The 9,807-nt window shown below is 32.7% G+C and overlaps 2 long non-coding RNA genes across 2 annotated transcripts; one reads left to right on the top strand and one right to left on the bottom strand.

The window, feature by feature from the left end:
- Positions 419-1,056, bottom strand: LOC110267777. Its single transcript, XR_002355687.1, has 2 exons — positions 700-1,056; positions 419-557 (listed from the first exon to the last, which is right to left on the bottom strand). It is a non-coding gene; the product is annotated as an uncharacterized LOC110267777 (long non-coding RNA).
- On the top strand, positions 1,596-2,756 carry LOC107621513. The gene is made up of 2 exons (XR_001615839.2): positions 1,596-1,707; positions 2,295-2,756. It is a non-coding gene; the product is annotated as an uncharacterized LOC107621513 (long non-coding RNA).

Genomic DNA, 9,807 nt, shown 5'->3' with positions numbered 1-9,807 from the left:
TCCGATCTTCTACATTTGGCTAATATATTCAGCAGGTTTAGGTGTTGAAGGATCTAAGTGTAACTGGTGACTTCTAACTGGTTATTAAAATTTTTTTTGGGTTTTTATCTCTCTGTTGTTCTTCTATGGTACTGTCTTGTGTTTGGCTGGGATTTGCAATTGGAATTTAAATGTTCAACTCAACGTCACTTTGGAGTATTGAAGTATTTGAGTATAACTGGGCCGGGTTTTTAAAGCTTTTGTTTGGATCTATATTAAAAGCTTTTTCTTTCTTTGGATTTTCAACTTGACTTTTTCTCTCTCTCTTCTAACATTTGGCACTCATATTCAGCAGTATCTGGGATCTGTAATTGGATTTTGGTCTTGAAGACCTAAGTTTAACTGGTGACTTTTAACTGGTTATTATAATTTTTCTGTATTTTCACCTTAATCTTGTCCATTTTTCTAGTTATATTTGGCAGGAGCTGGGATTTGCATTTGGATTTTAAATGTTCAATTTAACATCTCTTTCGACTTCCTATGGGTTTTAAATAATTCAGCTTACCATCTCACTTCAACTTAACCTCTCTTTCGACTTTCTATGGGTTTTAAATATTCAGCTCACTACCACAATTCCTTCTATGGTTTTAAATAATCAGCTTAGCATCACTTTGGAGTAGTGAAAGATTTACAGCACAACTGGTGACTTCTACCCCCAACACCACACACAACAAACAAAAGAATACACTAGAAACACTCGCATCTATTCTACTCTTCTACATCTGTGAATCGTCCTTTTCTGCTTATTGATTGCATGCGGTTCTTGTCTGGATTACTTCTACATTTATTTTGAATGCAGGATCTTAAGGTGGTCAGATACACCCGGTTAGACATGGTCATTTGTTTTGTGTTATGATTATATGCTTCTTGGTTTGAAGATCTCTATTCAGTTCTTTGTGATTTGTCAAGTTAGTAGTATTCTTTGTGAAAATACCTCAAATTTTATAATGTAGGTTAGCACAGTAAGTAACTGAAGTTTGAAATGGAAATGATGCTCTTATTCATCTATATTAATTTTCCTCCTCGGGGGACTTGATTGCCTCTTAACTTTGCATGGAATTTTGTTGTAGCCTCAGGTGAATTTTGGTGAGGGAATGTTCTTGTTGCTAGGGATTTGGATATTACCGTGGTAGCAAAGGGTTCAGGAGTTTAATAATTCATGATGAATTATGAAGTTTTTTTTTTATTGAGGTTTACTATCATTTTTTGCGAACTTGTTTCTGTGTAGTTCGCGAATCCCATTTTTGGCTGATTTCTATCTTGGGGGAACGAAGATCACAGTGGCATTCAGGAGTTGGTAGCTGTTTCTGAAATATGAACTTTTCTGATATGCCTTTTGTATTTTTCTCTTGTTTGGAGAATTGGGGACTAACTTCTGTGCAGTTTGAGTGAGTACTCTTGTATGCAGAGAAAAGGGTGTTCAGGGAATGGTTGGGGTGATTGGTGGTTCTACAGCAGTTATGGTGGTTTTTTTCCTGGGCGCAGGATAATTGGTTTTGATTCTTTGATTCTTGTCTCTGTCTTGCATCTTTATTGTTATTTGATATCTGTAGTCTGGTGAAGATACTTTCCATGTGCAAATGTAGTGGTTGCTGTAGTATGCCATGGTTCAAGTGCACCCCTCATCTTCTCTAGCAGAAGAAGTAAAAGCAGAACGATGTTTTTAAGGTCTGCATTTTCTGCTCACCTGTGTTTTTCACTTTCGTCTTGGAAAGCCGTTTCGTCTTTTTCGTGGATTTGTTTATGAAATTTGTTTTACTGGCCCTTGTAAGTAGCCCTTCTGTGTGTGTATTCTTAACTTCTGACACTACAGAATGGTTGGTGCTATTTGGTGGTTGTTACAAGTCAATTTCTATGCTTTTTGAGTTTTGAAGGAGCATTCTTGTGCAGTTATCTCTTGCAGTTTTGCAGTAAATTTTATGTATATCTTCTATTCCAGTGATTTTTTGGGATTTGGATTTCTATTTGGGTCTGAATGGGTGATAGTGTCGCCATGCAGTTGTGATTTTTAGGCCTTTTTTATATGTTCCTGATGGTTTCTTTTGCGGGGTGTGCAATGGTTGATACGCATTGTTTGATTTTGAATGGGGTACTAGGAAGGTATTTCGGAGGCTCTGATCAGCGCTAAAATAAATGTTGCAATGTACGAGTTGTGTTGGTTCCAACAGTATACGACTGGTAGAAGGGTGTGGTGTTTATGTTTATGCATTGTTTCTCAACTATTGTTATCCTCATCGACTCTCGTTTTAATTCAGTTCTTTCTGGGATGCTTGGTGACCTTTTGAAGGTGGATTTTGCGATAATTGATGCAATATTATCGAAGGTTATTGGTGGTTCAGTTCTGTTGCTAAGCTGCTTTGGACACAACTCCATTATTTTGTCGTCGTTGTGTATATGCATGCTGATCTATTTAAATGGGTATGTCTTCTTGCACGCTGAACTTGAAATCTGCTGTTTTGACCCAAGTTGCTATTTGGATTATGTTCTTGCCTAATAAAATGCGTCCGAGTTGCTTTACATTGCTTCTGATTCCAATGTTTTCAAGTAGAGCGGATATATGTTGTGCTCGTGTGTATAGGATATGTTTCAGGTATTTTATCGCATCATGGAGGAAGATTTGCCTACAGCCAAGAGAAATGGTTTAGCCGTTTTCTCTTTAGCGTTTTCCTTTTCTGTTTTCACTCTGTATTGCAAAGATTGTACTGTGGATTCTTATAGTGGAATGCTTTTATTATTGTTCCCGTGGATGTAGGTCATTTGACCGAACCACGTAAACTCCTGGTCTCTTGTAACTGGCGCTTATGCGTTTCGATTGCTGAGAGCATCAAGCCAAATAGGAATAAAATTGAACAGGCGATGATCGTAAATTCGTAATTGAGATTCCAGAAATGCAAAGTGCACCTGCAAACTAATACTGGTTTAAAGTCGGTTTGGTAAGATAAAATTAAGTTCAACAACCGCTGAACAATAATCCGCTCAATTGAGCTCGCAAAATTCTAAAGAACTGGTAACTCAACGTAAAGATATTAAGTCGGGCATAATCTTACTGAAGTTCTATTAAGATAAAATTAAGTTGAACAACCGCTGAACAATAATAACCCAATGATGAAAGATGAATTGAATTCACGAAACTCCAAAGAAACTGGTAACTTCATTAACAATTCTAGTGGTAATGGTTTAACCAAGATAAAATCCTACTTCGAAGATGGTTTAATCATTATTCTGAGCGTCATTTTTCTTTACTTTTTTAATTTTATGCTATATTTATTTAATATTAAATTTTATTTATTTAATATTGAATTTTTTTTAATATGAACTGAAGCTTTTAATTGAGAAAATTAAAATTTTTCATTTAAAATCACTGAACCACAAAGGAACATATACACATAGCGTTAATACATGGATTTATTTTAAGATTCTCAAAAACAAATTTTGCTCTTTTAAAAATTAAAAATCATGAATGACGACGGAAAAATAAAATTTAACAATTTAATTTATAAACATAATCTTTTATGCTCTTATAACACCGTACTAAAAAAGGAGTAATAACTGAGAAGTTTTTAGTAGGGTCGGGAGAGTTAGTTAAGTTGGGATTATTATAGCTTAATTTAATTCATAGTCCCGCACAAGAATTTAGAACAATAACCAGTTATAGAAGTTTAAATTAATAAGCAATGAAATCACAAACACACTCAAGCAATCACAAGCATTTCACAACACCAAACCAAATGTAAAATATGCAGACAGGGATGATGCATGCCTATTTCTATCGCAAGTAATGAGTTCTTTTGTTGGTTTCGACTCGTATCTGATGCAATTCAACTCGCAAGTCGGATAAGGCACTCCAGCGACATAACTTCTTGCAGGTGCTGATTCTCCAGCTGAAGCATATGACCCCTTCTTCTGGAAGCCATTCCATGTTTACGGGCGTCTTCGTACAATCACAAAGAAAGCCCACGGCTTATTAAAATTTCAAAAAATGTCCTAAATTTTATAACGAATTTTCGCCCGTTCCACTTCCGTGCCGGAGGAAATGGGATTCGAACCCATGATACAATCTTCTTGTATGTAGATTTAGCAAACCAATGCCTTAAGCCACTTAGCCAGACCTCCAATTGATCGGAATTTGATGTGCGGTTGGTTGCCCAAAGGGCTATCTGATCCGATCAACTACGTAAGCCGTAGCGCGCTAGCGCGCGTACTCTTCCTCTATCTATGAGCGAGACTCCATCCAAATCTGCCACTCGTTGGGCGACGCCCTCTTTTCTATGAAGACCGACCCCACCACTGAATGATGAACTTTTCCAGTCTTCGCCAATGCTCCTGGAGGTGATCTGAAGAAAGAGAAAGGATTATTCCTAATCCGGATTGTTCTGATGACTGGTAGCGGTTAGAGCAGGAAGCGTGGCATTGTAGCCCCAGAGCTAACGAACCATGTTTGCGAGACTGGTCTAGCTCAAAAGAGCAATAGCTTCCGGAGTTTTGACTCTTAATGAAAGGTTTGTCGAATTCAGCATCTCCATAAAACTCGGATTTTGTCATCTTTTTCGGGTCCTATCCAAACCTTTTTTCAAATTCTTTCAAATCGTTTTCAATAAATCAAAACCATTTCTAATATCAAAAAAATTTATAAAATTAAACCAACTAAAAATTCAACCGTTTTCAAAATCAAACTATTTTCATATCTCAAAGCATGTCATCAATTCATTTCATATTAAATTTCAATGTCATCATCAAATTTCATCAATTCCACTTGATTAACAACAACATTTTTGCCCCGAATTCATGAAAATAATTCGGTTCTTGGCTGCACTTAAACTGACCGAACTCTAAATTAATCACAAATATCAATATATCACAAAAATTCAACATAAATTCAGTCAAATTCAATTAATAATCAATCAAACGAACATTCACTTATTAAATTCACATTCAATTATTATAAAATTATCAAATTCTACATTCGTACAGAAATCACAACAGCAGAAATTTCGAAGAAGCTTTCTGACCGAGCTGTTGAAGAAAAAAACGTCAAAAATCGTCTGTGTCTCCTAGAACTCTGATTGGCCGAACTCAAGGAGAAGGGAAGTTATGCCACCGTCAATTTCTACCGAACAAAAGTAACATCAACGTGAAGAGAAAGAAAATACGAATACTTTTATCAGATTAGATTTTTTATTGGAGTTACAGATCTCAAAGAAATCAAATGCCGAAGGTTTGTGGCTTCCATGGAGTTTCTCTGTCTCTCTTTTCCTTTCTTGGATGAGATTAAATGCGATTATATGTGTTGTAAGGGCATGTGTCACATTAGGAGACATGTGTCATGTTCTTAAACTGCTGAGTTAGCGATTCAAGTTATAAATATCCTAAATGGATAATTATGAAAGTTGGATATATTAAAACACAAATAATAATATATATGAGTTACTAATATAAATGACATTAGCAATATAACAATAAAAAATATATGATAAAGCATTAACAAAGCTACGTTCACCGAGAAATACCAATATTTATATTTTATTATGTGTTTGGGTTGGTGTTTGTTAAGAATTTTGAATGAAAGTAATTTTATAAAATTGATTTTGGATAAAAGTAAATTTGTATCAACATGATTTATGTTTGACAATTCTATACTGAAATTAATTTTTATAAAATGAATATTGTTTGGATAATATTAGTTAAGATGTAAAAATCAAATCGGTATCCGAAATATTTTGACGCTAATAAAATGGTATCTGACTTTTGTTATTGACAAAATGGTCCCTGAATGATTTTAAAATTTGACAATGTGCTTTTGAGTTTGTCAAAGCATATCTCCGACGAGAATACTGCTGAGCTGGTCATCGTATTTTACTGAGATAGCAACATTTCTAAACTAATTACTTAGCTGTAATTAATGATTAAATTAAAACAATAAGTAAAAATTCTCCAAGTCAAACTAAGTTTATCCTAATTTCTCTAAGTCCTCCCTCTCGAATGCACACTCTCACTTTCTAGAACCTTGAAAAATTGTCCCGAACTTGAAAAAAAATTCCTCAAAAACTATTCCTAAAATGGATATCTCCCAGTTGCAATGACCCGTCCTCCTTGGCTTCTTGAAAAATTTTATATGCTGGTGGATGTGAATTCTATATTGTTGAAATAGAGATAGCAATAACAGTCTCTTTAATAGCCTCAATGATTTTTGCACCACCATCATCAATGGATGGAGCATACACCATCTTTTCTTCAACTTCAACCACTGCAGTTTCTTTCACTTCACTCCCTCGACCTCCTTGTCTGTTTTTATGGCAGGTTTAGGTTCAGAAGTTTTTTCTTTCTCTTTCTTTTCATTTTCTTTCTTAGTAGTTATAGCTTCTTTATGCTTGTCTTGTTGCTTGGATTCAATAGAGACAGAGAAGTGGTGGTTATTAAGAGCTTTCTAAATAATAAATCTCCTGAGTTGTTGTGTATGAATCTATTTATTTTTTCTTCTACGTAGATTTTATTGTTATTAATTTTTTTTAATTATAAATTAATCTGTAATTGACAATTTTTAGTGAATCAAAATTTTGAATTGATGAATTTTTTTAATCTATAAATTTGGGACAATTAGGGTTTAAGAAAATTTTTTAGTCTATAATTCACTTAATTAGAATTCAATGAAATTATCAAGTTTGGGACAATTTTTGGGGTTTTAGAGAGAGGCGAAAGTGCACTGCGGAGGAGAGTGTGTGTTAGGGAGGAAAATTTGGGAAAATTAGAGTAAACGTAGTGTGATTTAAAATTTTTTTACATATTGTTATTTTAATTTTTAGATAATGACACCTAAGTAATTAGTTTAAAGATATTGCCATCTCAGCAAAATATGATGGCCAGCTCAGCAGTATTCTCGTTAGAGATGTGCTCTGACAAGCTCGATGACCCATTTTTCAAAATTTAAAATAATTTAGGGACCGTTTTATCAATAGCAAAAGTTAGATATCATTTTATCAGCGAAAAAATTTTTTGGGTACCATTTTGTATTTACCTTTATTAGTTAAAATTACTTTTAGATAAATTACTAAAAAAGACATGATATTAAATTATAATATTATTTTTTTAATTATGTTTAATTTTTTTATTTTTTCTAGTATATTTTTTATGTAGTACTTTTTTTTCTAATACTCTTGGTACTCTTAGTATGTTATAATTTTTTACTATTATTATTTATTGTTAATTTTTTTGTTTAATTTATTTTACCTAATTAAACTATAAAAAAAGTAGAATTTGACCACCTATTGTGTAAAAATAAATAAAAATTGAATTTACAGTTGGATTTATCGAGAGTAAAATATGACGGTAATTACGCGAGAAAGAAAATAGTGGAGTGCTAAAATTACCGGCAGAATTTTTTCGACAGTTTGACGGATTAAATAAAGAAAATTTGTCGCAGAATCCGACAATACCTACCGGCGGATTGAAAAATCCGATAGTAATTAGTTACTGACGAGTAAATATATCACCGACGGATTATTTTCGTCAATCTCCCGGTAAATTCGACGGCACTTAGCGTTTTTCTTGTAGTATAATGGGATCAATAAATTATATTATAAAAAGATAATAACAAATATAATACACAAGAATCACAATTATAAAAGTGTATAATGTCAAACTAAACCAAAATTAACAAAAAAATAAAAATAATAAATAATAAAAAAAGAAAATTCATATAAAGAGAAACAATAAAAATTTCATAAATAAAATAATAACATGTATGATAGGTAGGGTTGGAAAGAAAAAATTAAAGGTTTAGAATTAATAGCTGAATACTAGTTAGTGAACACGAAAGCTAAGATTTTTTGCTTACTGTGAAAATGGGTTTGAGAACAAAAATCTCATCTGCGTTCACAAGAAAAAAAAATAACCAAACAAAAATTGAAGCATCTAAGAAATCTGAACATGCTTTTTACCTCTCCAATGACAAAACAAATACATCCTAAATATATTTTAGTAATTTCATTTATTTAAGTCTCTATTTTTATCTTAAACAAATAAAATACCGAGTTATCCTGTCTCTTCTTCCTTTTAAACGCTACACTAAACGGTAAAAACTGGTCAAATCCAGTGAAAACCGGACCTAATCAAACTGCTCGGGTTGCAGTTGAAGGAGAACCTACGACGCACTAGCGTTCTGCATGTCCACTGTGTTTCATATGCTCCAGCACTGTCAAGTGTCAAGACTTGTGAATTTTGGAAAATTTTCCAAAATGGATAAAATGGGGTTCAAACCCTTTCACTCTAGAATGCAACAAAGATGATTGTACCACCAAATTGCAATGCTTCTTACTAATATATATACAAATTATAATACATATAGCAATTTTTTATTTTATTTATATTCAATTTATTTTAATTTTAAAGTCACTCATTTTTAAATTAATTATATTTTATTTAACTATAAATTTTATTAAATATATGTAAACTAAATTATTTAATTATACCGGATTAACCGGTTTGACTAGTAACCCACCAATTGAACCAGTGACCCAATAACCTAGTGATCCAGTAACCTGATCGGTTCCATCACCAGTTCGATTTTGACAACTATACTTGCTACCTAATTCTTATTCTTATTCTCTTATGTCCTTTATGAATATTGGTAATTTGTGTAATTATTAAGGGTGTAATTGGTTCGGTTCTACAATGATGCCAACCGTTCGGTTTGCTGCTTTTTAGACAACTGAACCGAACTAACAGCGATTTGGTTCGGTCATTTTTTCGGTTTTTTTAAAGCTAATAATCAGAATTTAAATTACCATAAAATGAAGTTTAAAATCGTCAATAAACTAGAATAACAAGAGTATATCACATCCAAATTCAATACAAATTCAACTTGTCCCAACAATTAAACATAAAAAAAGATAATTAAAAAAGTCTAGCAAACAACAAAAACAAACACACTTTAAAACATACTAAAAATCAAAACAGCCACTTTAAACTAAATAAAAATCAAACAGCCACTATGCTTAATCTGAATCCACACCTGACTCATCATCATCTTCCTCGGTTGGTGTAATTTCTACAAAAATAAAACAAAAATTCAATATAGATTATAAACATAAACATAAACATAATATAGATTATAAATTATAAACATAAAATGTTGTTTTTTAAAGTGACTTGTCATGCCTTAAAAAACCATATAAAATCACAAGGTCCATGTATAAATTGAAGAAGACAGGTACTAGATAGATAGTATAAATTGAAGAGAGTTTTAAAGAAGTCACATCTGAAGCAAAGAAACATTGGATGCATCAAAAGCCTTAGATTTCTCCGAATATATTACTCGCTGCCAAGCAAAGCTAATTTGGTTTCATATCATTTTACATCACCATACGTTGTTATCATCACTCACCGAGTACAGAATTTTTTCTTCTCATTGCTTTCTAATTCTCTACATCTAGGATTCCAAATGGGTCGTTATAAACTTGGGGCTTGGTAATTTCTAACGGCTTTATTTCACTCGTAGCAAAAAACATTACAGTAAAAGCAACAGCAATAAAAATTCTGCAGGATGTAATTAATTCATTTTTAAAGCCAATAAATAGAATTTAAATGACCATAAACAATCAGAGACAGCAACAACAATCAGAGACAATAATTTTAGTCAAACTTGTCTTTCTAATAATTAAGCACAAACCAGCAACAATAATCAGAAACAATAATTTTAGTCAAACTCATCTCCCAAATTAAGCACAAACCAGTAACAACATACAAGGACAATAATTTTAGTCAAACTTGTCT

This window comes from Arachis ipaensis, chromosome B10, assembly GCF_000816755.2.
Source record: "Arachis ipaensis cultivar K30076 chromosome B10, Araip1.1, whole genome shotgun sequence".
Taxonomy (NCBI): Eukaryota; Viridiplantae; Streptophyta; class Magnoliopsida; order Fabales; family Fabaceae; genus Arachis; species Arachis ipaensis.
This window is presented reverse-complemented; position numbering and strand designations above follow the sequence as displayed.